A 13,895-nucleotide genomic window follows, 5' to 3' on the forward strand; every position below is an offset into this window, starting at 1 on the left:
ATAGATTTGTGAAACTCGCAAAATGTCTTTGGGAATACCTGAATACTTTATTCGAAATTGTAGTTCCGGCAGGTTTGTGGGAAGATTGTAAAAGGGCTGTAGATTGGCCAACAAGTGAACCAGAAAGAGATAAGGACACAGGTGCACCATCGCCTAGGGTAATGAGCATATACTATAAGGTGATTGAGTATTTGAAAACAAAAGTTGCGTCGAAAAATGTAGATTGGCAGAAAATTGACAGAACAGCACAGGAAGTTAAAGAGTCGATACATGTATATTATGAGAGGTTGTTGAAAGCATTTAAACATTATAGTGGCACAGAAACGTTTGAGGCAAAGGACATGCTCCATTTTGTATTCAGATTTGTGGAAGGATTGAGACCCAAAATTAGCCAGATGATTAAAATGCATTTGATTTGTTGGCAGTCAAAATCGATCGATGAAGTGTTGAACTTTGCAAAATACTGCAGTGATGAGATTGAGACAAAGCAGAAAAGGTTGAAAGAAAAAGTGATGGTGATGCAGATTAGAGCAGCTCAGACAGGTTTGCAAGGTTCCCAACAACAGTTGCCGCAGCAGCAACAGCAGGGAAATGCTATGTTTCAGCCACAGATGAGAGGCAGAGGCCGAGGAGGTTTTGTGAATAATGGTCCTGATTTAAATACTGTTGTAATTCCTAACGGTATACAGTTAATGAAGAAAGTAATCCCATGTCACGTGTGCGGAATCGTCGGACATTGGAAACGGGAGTGTCCAATGTTGGGGCAGGAAGGTGTAGGTCAGCAAAACAATGATGTCAATACATTTCAGAATATGAGAGGACCAAAATTGAGGGGTCCAAACCCAAATTTCCCAAATAATGTAAATCAGATGCAAGGTCTACAACCTATACAACAACAGCAGCTGCAAATGCCCCGTGTGCAAATGGTACAATCACAGCCAATGCAACAGCAGTTTCCTATGGTACCTAATCAGCAAATGCAAGTACCCTTAGCACCAATGAATCAGCAACAAGTAATGCTTCCTCAACAGGTCACAGGTCAAGGAATGAATCAAAGTAACACAGTACACCAATTCCCGTTACATAGTGAGAATGGAATAAACAATGAATGGGAGAGTGAAAGTTCAGATGAGGAGGGAAATTGTATGCTTGCAGCATCTTTGGAAGTTGATCAAAAGGGACCATATGTGGAAGGAAGAGTTATGGGTCACAGTGTTTCATTTTTGGTTGACACAAGAGCTACAAGCTCTACAGTCAGAAGTATCGAAGTACCAAACTTGCCACTTTCAGGGAGAACAGTTCAAGTAGTGGGAGTAGCAAATCGATATCTGACAAACCCAATTACAGATCCAGTGCAAGTCAAAATTGGTAACTTTCAAGGGTTACATACATTTGTGGTGTGTGACTCAAGTCCAATATCCCTATTAGGAAGAGATTTATTATGTAAACTAGGATGCTCGATTATGTGCTCACATAATGGAATTAAAATTCAGACAAACAGTGATGAGGAAGAAGAGGACAGTTTAGAAGAAGAAGAAATGGAAACTGTTGATGTAGAGTGTCCCCTGATTACTCTTTATCCTATGCTCACTGAAGCAGATATTCCAGCTGATTTACAAGAAACTGTTGAAAAAGAAGTGTGGGATATGACAGGGAAAGAAGTAGGATTGATCAAAGGAGCAGAACCAGTGAAAGTAACTGTAAAACCTAATGTCAATTTTCCTCAGACTCCACAATACCATATGCCACAAGATGTTCTCATGAAAGTCGCCCAACTCATTGACAAATTTGTGAAACAGGGAGTTCTGAAAGAAGTACTAAGTAGTTCATGTAATTCACCAATCATGGGACTAATAAAACCAAGTGGAAAGGTCCGAATTGTTCAAGATTTGAGAAAAATAAATGACATAATAGTCAAATGTTGTCCCGTAGTACCAAATCCTGCTGTACTAATGTTTCAAATTCCCTGTGATGCAGAGTGGTTCACAGTTGTCGATTTGTCACAAGCATTCTTTTCTGTGCCTCTTCATGAGGACAGCCAATTTCTCTTTTGCTTCAAAATCCTGGATAGAGTCTACAGTTGGTGTCGAATTCTTCAAGGGTTTTCGGAGTCACCATCAATCAGATTCTAAAGAAAAATCTGGAATCATTGGAATTACCTTTTGAATCAACCTTAGTACAGTATATTGACGATTTACTGATTGCATCCAAAACAGAAAATTACTGCACAGTTGACACTATTGCCCTATTGAATAATTTTGGAAGGAATGGACACACTCCTTCCAAATTGCAATACTGCCAAAAGAAAGTGAAACATTTGGGTCACCAAATAGAAAAAGGGTCGAGAAAATCATGAAAGAAAGAATAACGACTGTACTTCAAATGAGTCCACCCAAAACAAGAAAAGAGGTGAGAACATTTTTGGGAATGGTGGGCTGCTGTCGCCAATGGATTCCCAATTTCTCAACTCTAGCCAAACCTTTACTGAAACTGACCCATAAAGATGTGCAAGATGAAATTATGTTGAAAAGAGATGAAATGGATGCCTTTATTGAATTAAAGGAATGCATGTGCAGAGCTCCAGCTTTAGGTATGTCTGATTACACAAAGCCTTTCACATTGTTTTGTCATGAACGTGATGCATGTTCCTTGTCTGTCTTGACTCAAGCCCATGGTGGCGTAAACAGACCAGTGGGGGTTATTCTAACTTTGGAGGAGTGTTAATCCGTCCCAAAAGTGACGGTAAAGTGACGGATATACCACCAGCCGTATTACGAGTTCCATAGGATATAATGGACTCGTAATACGGCTGGTGGTAAATCCGTCACTTTTCCATCACTTTTGGGACGGATTAACACCTCCTCCAAAGTTAGAATAACCCCCAGTAGCATATTTTTCAGCTACTTTGGATCCAGTCGCAGCAGCCTTACCAGGATGCTTGCGTGCTGTAGCAGCAGTTGGTACGAGCCTGAATCAAAGTGAAGGAATAGTGATGGGACATCCTTTAACAGTTATGGTCCCTCACTCAGTCGAAATACTTTTGACACGTTCCCGAACACAGCACATGACTGGTGCTAGGCTTACAAGGTACGAGACAATAATTTTGGGATCACCTAATGTCCAGTTAAAATGATGCACTACATTAAATCCAGCAACTTTGTTTCCCAGTGAAAATGTTGAAATTGAAAATGCAGAAGACATAGAACATGACTGTCTTCAAGTGACTGAATTTTGGACTAAACCAAGACCTGATATCAAAGATACTCGATTGGAAGAAAATGAACAGATTATTTTTGTTGATGGTTCATGTTTGAGAGATGCACTAGGAATATTGAAAGCAGGATATGCTGTATGTACAATAACTGGTGTTCTAGAAGCATCTTGGCTTCAAGGAATTTACTCTGCACAAGTAGCGGAACTAGTAGCCCTTACTAGAGCTTGCCAACTTTCCGCATTAATGAAAGTCACCATTTACACTGACAGTCAGTACGGATTCGGAATAGTGCATGACTTTGGACAATTGTGGTCACAGAGAGGCTTTATGACCTCTTCTGGATCATCCAGTTGCCAGGAGAAGTAGCAGTGGTAAAATGCAGTGCACACTCGAAATCACAAGACTTTGTTTCTTTGGGAAATGGATATGCAGATCAAGTCGCAAGGTTTTGCGCATTGAACTGCATATTGCTCAGAGACGAATGGAATTTGATAAGTGAGCCAGAACTTGAACCAAATGAAGCCTTTGCTCTAAAGGTTGTAGACACACTAGAACAATTGAAATTCCTACAAAATAATGTTAGTAAGGATGAGAAACTGTCATGGAGTAAATTACAATGCGTAAAAGAAACAGATGATTTGTGGGTTTCAAGTGAAGGGAGATTGGTTTTGCCAGACAGTCTTTTGACGCAAATAGCTAGGCTATATCACGGACAAGCACACATTGGAAGAGATGCCATGATTAGATTATTCAAAATTGATTGGTTTAATCCCAAATTTCGCCAAGTTGCAGAAGCAGTCTTCTTTCGTTGCGTCATTTGCCAACAAATGAACGCAGGGAAGGGAACCGTAGTAAATTGGAGCCACATTGGAAGAGCAGGTGGGCCGTTCAACAGGATGCAAATGGATTTCATTGAGATGCCTATGCATGCAGGCTTGAAATATGTGTTGGTGATTGTGTGTATTTTTAGTCACTGGATTGAAGCATACCCTACACGCAGAAATGACAGTCTCACAGTTGCAAAACTACTCTTGAGAGAACTAATACCACGTTTCGGATTTCCGATCTCTTTAGAATCAGATAGGGGAAGTCACTTCAATAACTAAGTAATCAAATTACTATGTGCAGCATTGAACATTGAACAAAAATTGCATTGTAGCTATCGCCCTGAAGCATCAGGACTAGTGGAGCAAATGAATGGCACGCTGAAGTCAAGAATGGCAAAAATATGCGCATTCACAAACTTGAAATGGCCTGATGCATTGCCTTTGGTGTTAATGTCAATGAGAAACACACCTGATGGAAAGACTGGACTATCACCACATGAAATTCTCATGGGCTGAGCCATGAGACTTCCAGCAGTTCCTGTGAATGCCCTTGTAAATATTACAGATGATATGGTATTGGACTACTGCAAAGGTCTGGCTGATGTGGTCCGCTCTTTTTCTCACCAGGTAGAAGCAACCACCTTGCCACAGATCCAAGGTCCAGGACACGCCCTGAAATCAGGTGACTGGGTTGTGGTAAAGAAGCACGTGAGGAAGTCATGCTTGGAACCCCGTTGGAAAGGACCTTTTCAAGTGATTCTGACAATTACCACCGCTGTGAAGTGTGCGGGAGTTACCAACTGGATTCACGCCAGTCACACTAAAAAGGTGACGTGTCCCACAGAAGAGGAAATTGAAGCACTGAAATTACCAACAACTACCAGGAAAGTACCAGGCACTGAGACAGAACGAAGAGAGCCTGAAAGCGAACAAGAAGAAATTGAGACAGAAGAAATATTCACTGAGGAAGACGCAGTCAATCCTTTTGAGGGCAACAGAGAAGAAGCCTCAGGAGGTGACAAAGATCTTATCTCAGGTGAAGAAGAAGGAGAGCCTAATAAGAGGAGGGCTTTCCCAGAGCAGACGATACAGGAAAACAAGGAGAAAAACTGACCGACCTCCCAGGTGAAGGAAACAAGACGGAGCAAAGTCAAATTGTTCCAATTCTTCCAGAACCGGTTGCAGGTCCATCAGGTGAAAACAACGCGAAAAGAAGTCAAAGCATATCACCAGTGAAACCAAAGACTAAAGAAACATTAATCGAAAACAAATGGCCAGAATTGAAAGAGAAAATAAAAGAAGTGTCTATCATAACCACATTGAATGAAGAAAAAGACACAGCCAAAGAACAAGACATAAGCAAAAGGGAATCGAAAGGAGATGCAAAATTGAAAAGGAAAAGAATAGCGAACAGAAGATATTCTGGTCCAGAATGGGCAAACACAGCCACTAACGATTGGTCAGACTAATTTCTATCTCTTAGCCTTGAAAATGAAGAAGCAGAACGACATTTTGGTACTTGAAAAGTGAATTTCATGAACGTTACCGGATAAGGCATTGATAACCTGATTGACTTTTGGAACCGATTTTGAGACAAAGCTGCTAAACCGATAAGAGACTAAGGGCCAGATGTAGCAAAAAAACAAATTGCGACTTGCAATTTGCGAGTCCCTGCGACTCGCAAATTGCAACTCGCAATTTGGTATGCAGAAAGGTGTCTCAGACACCTTCTGCAACTCGCAATGGGGTCGCAAAGACCCACCTCATTAATATTAATGAGGTGGGTCGCAGTTTGCGACCCCATTGCGAGTATGGGCACTCACGGGGATGGTGGCCTGCTGGAGACAGCAGACCACCATGTCCGTGACTGCTTGTTAATAAAGCAGTTTTTCTTTTTCAAAGTGCAGCCCGTTTTCCTTAAAGGAAACCTTTGGTTTCGGATTTTTTCAGGGCAGGTAGTGGTCCATTGGACCACTGCCTGCTCTGAAAAAATATTTTTTTTTCCAGTCACAAAGGGGAAGGGGTCCCATGGGGACCACTTCCCGTTTGCGACTGGGTTACCATCCACTTCAAGTGGATGGTAACTGCGATTCCACGAGTCGCAAATAGGAAGGGAACACCCCTTCCTATTTGCGAGCCGGAAATGCATTTTGCGAGTCGGATCCGACTCGCAAAATGCATTTCTGCATAGCAAAGAGGCTTTTGCGCCTCGCAAATGGTGTTTTTCGCTGTTTGCGAGGTGCAAACCCTTTGCTACATCTGGCCCTAAGCTGCTAAAGAAAACCGTATGAAGTTTGACCTCATTGATCCTATATATATATATATATATCTGCAAATTTAATTTGATAAACTATCTTCAACTTTCTAATTCTCTATAGATCATGACGGACAATACTACACAAGGAAACAAGATGAAATATTGTAAATACATGTGTGTAGGTCTAATAATTGCATGTGTACTAATAATTATGGCAATAATTCTTGGAATGCATGGAGGAAATGAAAGAGATGCGAATGATGTTTCTACTTTTAAAACTACTACTGAATTAACTCCTTTGAAGAAACTCGAAGAAGACGAAAAATATTTACATGACTATACTAACGACAAGAAAGAACTCTCATATAATGTTTTCTATCGCTTGCTGAATGAGTATGTTGAGACAATGGACGCGAAAGATTGTTATATATGTACACAAATCCCTACATCAGTAATAGAAGGGGTGACATATCATAGCATGCCCCTTACGTATGGAATATATAGGGGGTCATTCTGACCCCGGGCGGCGGCGGAAGCCACCGGCCTGGCTGGGACCGCCAGAATACCGCTGCGCGGTCAAAAGACTGCCGCGGGTATTCTGGGTTTCCCGCTGGGCTGGCGGGCAACCGCCAGAAGGCCGCCCGCCAGCCCAGAGGGAAACACCCTTCCATGAGGATGCCGGCTCCGAATGGAGCCGGCGGAGTGGAAGGGGTGCGACGGGTGCAGTTGCACCCGTCGCGATTTTCAGTGTCTGCATGGCAGACACTGAAAATCATGGTGGGGCCCTGTTACGGGGGCCCCTGCAGTGCCCATGCCATTGGCATGGGCACTGCAGGGGCCCCTAGGGGCCCCACGACACCCCATACCGCCATCCTGTTCCTGGCGGCCAACAAGGAACAGGATGGCGGTATGGGGGTCGGAATCCCCATAGTGGCGCAGCAAGCTGCGCCGCCATGGAGGATTCCCCAAGGCAGCAGAAAACCGGCGGTACACCGCCGGTTTTCCGTTTCTGACTCCGGCTGTACCGCCGCGGTCAGAATGCCCAAGGGAGCACCGCCAGCCTGTTGGCGGTGCTCCCGCGGTCGTTGGCCCTGGCGGATTTTACCGCCAGGGTCAGAATGACCCCCATAGTTTGTTATTAACCAGATTTTATGGCCAGGAGTACATTCAGTACTTCTATTCCAATCATGATGTAGTATTTTCATATGTCCCCATAATTGAGTACTTTAGTAAAACGGCAAGAGATTATTATATAAAATTAGTTAGAGGTTTCTTTGAACCATTATCACCTTTTTCCACAGTCCACGCTCATAGAGACAACCTTACATGCTTACTTTCACCCGTAGAGAAAAGCTTTTTAGATCACACTGAAGATAGAAGGAAAATGATAAAGGAAAAATTAGAAAAAGAATTACATAAAAGGACATCTGTAGATAACTATGCTTTTGCCGCAATAAAGACACAAGGGAAACTAGCTTTAGATGCATTACACATAGGGAAACTTTGTATATATAGGCCTAAATCATATTATGACACAATCGTTGTAGGAACGAGTGAATGTAAACACGTGTTTTTATTTCAAAGTAAATGGACGTTCATTTTAAATGGACTAGATCCAGCTACTCCAGGGGTATATTATATTTGTGGACTTAATGCCTTTAATCGTCTTCCAAAAAGATGGTATGGGACATGTTATTTGGGAATAGTATTTCCAAAGATTTATCAACTAAATGACTTAAAGAAATTTCCAAAGCTGTCTGAATTACATCATATTCAGAAAAGGGAGACAGCTTCTGGTGTAGTAGGAAACATATTTGGAGCAATAATTCCTTCAGTAGGAGTTATATTGAATTCAATCAAAATACGAAAGTTGTCTACTATTGTGGATAACATGCTGACAAATTTCTCAGGTGCAATGATCCTGATGGATACTGAACTTGCTGCAGAAAGAGCTAAGACTCTTCAAAACCGGCTTGCTTTAGACATTCTTTTAGTAAAGAATGGCAGCGTTTGCAAAATGCTTAGTACACATCACTGTTGCTCATATATAACAGACAACAGTAAACAAATTAGAAATATGCTTACAAATTTAACTAACGATAGTACAGATTTGAAGGAATTGAAAGAACCAGGAGTATGGGAAAAAGTTGGAAAAGGATTTGCTTCCGTGGGAAATTGGCTCAGCAACATTTGGAACGGAATATTACTGAAAATAGTAAAAGGGATATTAATAATACTAATTTGCTTAATAGGTATCTGGGGAATATGGAAAGCTATCAAAATATTGAAATCAAGAAACAAGAGAAGAATTGAAAAGAAAGAACAAAAAGAAATGGTAAAATTATACAGGGAAAAATCAAAGGGAGTAAAACGGAAAAGGGAAATGATTGAAATGCAAAATTATTAAAACAGAATTTTAATGAAATAAAATTTGTGAAAGAAGATTTAATGTGATGACATAATTAGTCATCAGAGGAGGGATTGATGAAGCAGAAAAAGGAAGACTAACAAACATTTATATATCATGTAACAAAATCGTATAAGACAATGTGATTTTAGCAAAGAAAAATAATGTATATAAAAAAATTGTGCCCACGAGGTAGGTCGCCATTATTATAAACAAGCTTAATTAATAATGAAAATCGACAAATGTACTAATATGTCATAATTGCAGCTATATTCTATGATTTTCTCGTTAAAACTGTTATATGCTTAGCTTAAATTTAGCAGAGGCTTTGGCCTAGTTGCCTGGTCTCAATTTAGCTGTGTGGTTTTCACTTGTATTAACAAAAGACGTGTTTAAATCTTTAAAAGCTGTATTTTTCCAGTAGAATGACTAATACACTTATCTCAAAGTTGCGTGCTAGGCAACTTTCATCCCCTTTGAAGCTCAAGGTCAGTTTCTGCAGGTGCAGACAATGAAGACACTGATGCAGAATTAATTGGCAACTTTGTTGCTACTTATGTTCCAAAAACTCCAAGGACACCTTATGCGTAGATGAGTATTAAGAGAAAAGACACTATTCATTGGTCAAAAAGAAATCACCCCATGGACCCTCCAATGGAAGAACCTGAAGAATTTGGAACTATTCTTACTTAATCCCATCGGACGAAGGGAGGCCAGACATTTTCTTTGATGCCATTTTGATGACACTTTGATGCTTTTTCACTATCGCAGAGAGAGAGACTTTAAAGAATTCTCACCCTAGAGACTTTAACTTTAACTTTACTTTGCCTTGCCCATACAATAACTTTTGCCCCTTTTTCTTGCTGCTGCAAGGAAAATTTGCCTTAAACTTAAACTTTGTTCCCTCTTGAAGTCTGCCCCATGCTGATCGAACCGGTACCTGAAGGACGAAGACTTACCTTGAATGCTGATTGTATTTGGTAATTATAAAAGGATAAATGTACGATTCATTGTGTTTTCCTTATTAGGTACCAACTGCTTATTTTGACAGAGCCTAAGCTAGAAGTTTTCTAAATTTATGTTGATTAAATTCATTTTGCATGAAGCCCCACATGCCAATGCTAATCAGAAGTTAGACGAGGTATTCATTTGATGCACCGTGCTGAATTGAAATTTTATTATGCTGACCGATGTATGCAATTAGTCAATTTCAGTTACTTTTATTAGTGATTTGCATAGCTATATCAGAGTGTGTGATTATTCTAGTTTTACGTAGATTGCGTTTCTTCCGTCGCTATGGACAGCCAGTAATGTTCGTATATGTGTATCATTTGATTTTGAGACTTACTTACATTCTGTTAGCTTTGTTAATATAGGGAAATAAACTCATTAACTTTTAATAAACAGGTGTGGTTATTCATGACTGAAAGGTCATGGCGTGTCTAATTACTGATTTCTGATTAACTAATTGTTGATTGATTACTAATTGAGTATTGGTTATTAACTATAAATGAATATTGATCACTGATTTGAGGGACCCGACAATTTCTTTGGATGAGGAGAACTCAACCCGGTCAAAAGGTTCACCGACCTCCGGCGTGTCCAAGTATAAGTAAATTACAAAGACTGGACGCGCTATCAAAGGTAAAGAAATTAAGGTCCTGGGTGCAGGCTTGATATTAAAAAATCTAAAAGAGTTCAAATTTATTTTAATAGAAACCAATAATAACTTGAGACTGAGAATAGGTGAAATTAGGACAAAAAAAATATGATATGAATGAATTAAAATAGTTGAACTATGAATAAATAAAAAGACAACATCAACCAGTTTCTTAAAGGGGTAAAAAAGTGAAATAAAAAAACCTGAAAAAGATTAAACTTAACGACTTCTTTACACTAATGGCCTCTGAGAGACTGCAGTTTCTCATCTGAGGAGTTTCCACTCTTGGAATGGTGCAGTAGGGCGCCACGGGGGTACAAGGGTGCGGTCATTTTGTTTTGTCCACTTCTGTTCCTCTTCTTTTCTTGCTGGCTGCCAGCCATCCGAATCCATCCCCATACAATTATATATATATATATATATATATATTTTATTTATTTTTCTTCCAAAAACAAAGCGCAGCACTCCAAAAGACTTCGTATAATTCTTTAATGTATTCCAAAACTACCCATCATCACCACCTGCACGCCATCTGAATCCAACCCCATACAGATAAATATATATATAGCTTTATTGCAGGGTTTTTCAAAAGGGCCTCAATATTGATGAAGGTGGTATTAGTGTTCTTGTGCTAACACGGAAGACATCACAAAGCTCACTCTCTCATATGTCAAACGAGGTGGACTCCCACTGTCGAATTATTCAGAGTGATTATCTCCTCAGCAAACTAGACTGATTAAAAACACATAGTGCCAGATATAGCAACAAACCAAATTGCGAGTTGCAATTTGCGAGTCCATCCGACTCGCAAATTGCAACTAGCAATTTGGTATGCAGTACGGTGTCTCAGACACCGACTGCGACTCGCTATGGGGTCGCAATGACCCACCTCATGAATATTCATGAGGTGGGTCGCAAATTGCGGCCCCATAGCGAGTATAGGCACTTGCAAACATGGAGGCCTGCTGTCATCAGCAGACCTCCATGTTCGTGACTGCTTTTAAATAAAGCAGTTTTTTTTTTTTTAAGTGTAGCCCGTTTTCCTTACAGGAAAATGAGCTGCACTTAAAAAAAAAACGAAACCTTTAATTTCGGTATTTTTTCAGGGCAGGGAGTGGTCCCTTGGACCACTCCCTGCCCTGAAAAAATATTTTTGGGTCCAGTCACAAACTGGAAGGGGTCCCATGGGGACCCCTTCCAATTTGCGAGTGGGTTACCATCCACTTGAAGTGGATGGTAACTGCGATGCCATTTGCGACCGCGTACGCGGTCGCAAATGGTATTGCATCCCACTGCGAGTCGCAAATAGGAAGGGAACACCCCTTCCTATTTGCGAGTCAGAAATGCATTTTGCGAGTTGGTTCCGACTCGCAAAATGCATTTCTGCGTAGGAAACTGCGTTTTGCGACTCGCAAACGGCAAATTTTGCCGTTTGTGAGTCGCAAACAGTTTCCTACATCTGGCCCATAGTGGGTTAGCAAAGACTGATACCAGAGAACTATGACAAAAAACTCTTATTACAAATCTAGCAGAAGCAACTCCTAAGCAATCCAGGGTCTATTTGATAAAACAGAATACAACAAAATGTACAAAATCTTGGAGTATGGAGTCAGGAGTCAGGAGGAGAAGGATTGGTTAACCAATGTTGCAGAAATTTTGTAACTATTGGAGGGCCTGATTCACAAAGGTAAATTTAGACTTTTGGTGTTACTCTATTACCTCTTGCAGTGTAAGTTTGCAGCTAGTAACTCCTCCATCAGTAACTTTATGAGTAGTAACTTTGCAAGTACTAAGAAGATCCTGCTGTGAGTTGGTGATGCTTTCATTACATTCACCCCCCAAAGTGTGCGATCCTCTGTAGTATACATTTGTAAGACACACCTCAATATATATTACACAGCCTGGGGGAAGAGAGTTAGGGGTTTGATGAATGTATGGGAACAGGGAGTTGGAGAAAGGTGTGCCAATGACAAACACTGCACAACAACAATATGCATTACGTTGATGAGCAGGACATCATCATCATCTAATTTGTTGTGGAAGGAAATTAAGGAATTTACCAGTTCAGATAATCTATTGCAAACTGTCCCTCAGCCCCAGATACCCAAGTTATACTATCTAATTGTTTTATCATCTACTTATAAAATACTAATTAGGGAGGAGTGAAATCACACATTTAAAAATATATATATGCTTGTTAAAAATATACTGTGCATAAATGGCAAATTAGGTGGTGTATCTGCAATCTTCTTGGAAAGTCATTATTGGGTGTGTGGCTGAACCAGTGCATTAAGGTAAACTGGAGTGCTGGAGTTTTCATGCAGGAGAGAAGAGAAGGCCTATGAATTGGAAGACAGTGAATATAGATATGGCAGAATCAAGGAGAAGGTAAGCTTCATAAGGAGTCGACCAAGAGGCAGAGCAAGAGCACTGGCTGCTGCAGTGCAATCCATCACATGATGACTCACGTCATGTGTGATTAACTGAGAAGTAGGAACAATGTTACAACCAATCACAGACAAGTAGCTGCATGTACCTGGGTGATCCATCTCACAACTGTCATAACATTTATCCGAGTGCGTCCATCATGTGACATGACATGTCTGTCTCGAGTTACATCCCTCCCAACCAAAAAACCACTTCATTGAGCCAGCCCACTACTCACCATTTCCCAAATCAATGCACCTCTTACCAGTGAAGTCCACAGGGCTGAGTAGACCTCTGTGAGTCATGTTGGTTTCCCTTTGAACTTGAAGCAGATCATTTCTTTCATCTGGCTTTTGAGCTAGTCCTGACCTGAGTCTGTCTGACTTCAAGTCTCAACTCTGTGCGACTCCTAGTCCTCCTCATCCAAATGAGATTGAGAGAGATAGACCTGTAGGGCACTGCTTTAGATGAACAAGAGAAGTACATAAGTTGAGCATTTTATGTGTACATTTCAACCTGAAAAAAACTACAACAAATAGTGGACCATGCAAGTAAATCTAGCTAGGTTAGAAAGAAACAGCTAACAATCACCTTCAGGCGAAATTAACCATCAGCCCCCAAACATTGCAAATCGTCAAATGAATTAGTTAAAAAAACACCATCATTGCCTGCCATCACAATCAATCATCACCACTCACTCTCACTCAATTATAATATCACTCATTGGTGCAACAGTTACCTGTTCCAATCAAAGTGTGGTGGGACACAATTGTCTATTGCTGTATCTACTCTTTTTTTCCAATGGAATCAACACAATGGAAGTCTTGTAAATTGATGTTCTTTAGTAGGGCCCAGCTAGGGAATGGAAAAAAGAAGGGTATGTATGTGACGGAGTCAGGCATTGTCTTTATGTTTTTTAAGTGAATGGGAGACTTCTTCTGTACACACTGGTCCAACTCCAATGTGGCCATTCATGTGAATAATAGGCATAGGCTACATAATCCAGAACACCAAATATATAATTTTCCTTTAGCTATTTCTGTTTACTTTAGCAAAGCAGTTTGGCAATAATGTGACATTTTATCATGACCAAGTCAGTGTGG

The sequence above is a fragment of the Pleurodeles waltl genome, chromosome 11, assembly GCF_031143425.1.
Source record: "Pleurodeles waltl isolate 20211129_DDA chromosome 11, aPleWal1.hap1.20221129, whole genome shotgun sequence".
In the NCBI taxonomy this organism is placed as follows: Eukaryota; Metazoa; Chordata; class Amphibia; order Caudata; family Salamandridae; genus Pleurodeles; species Pleurodeles waltl.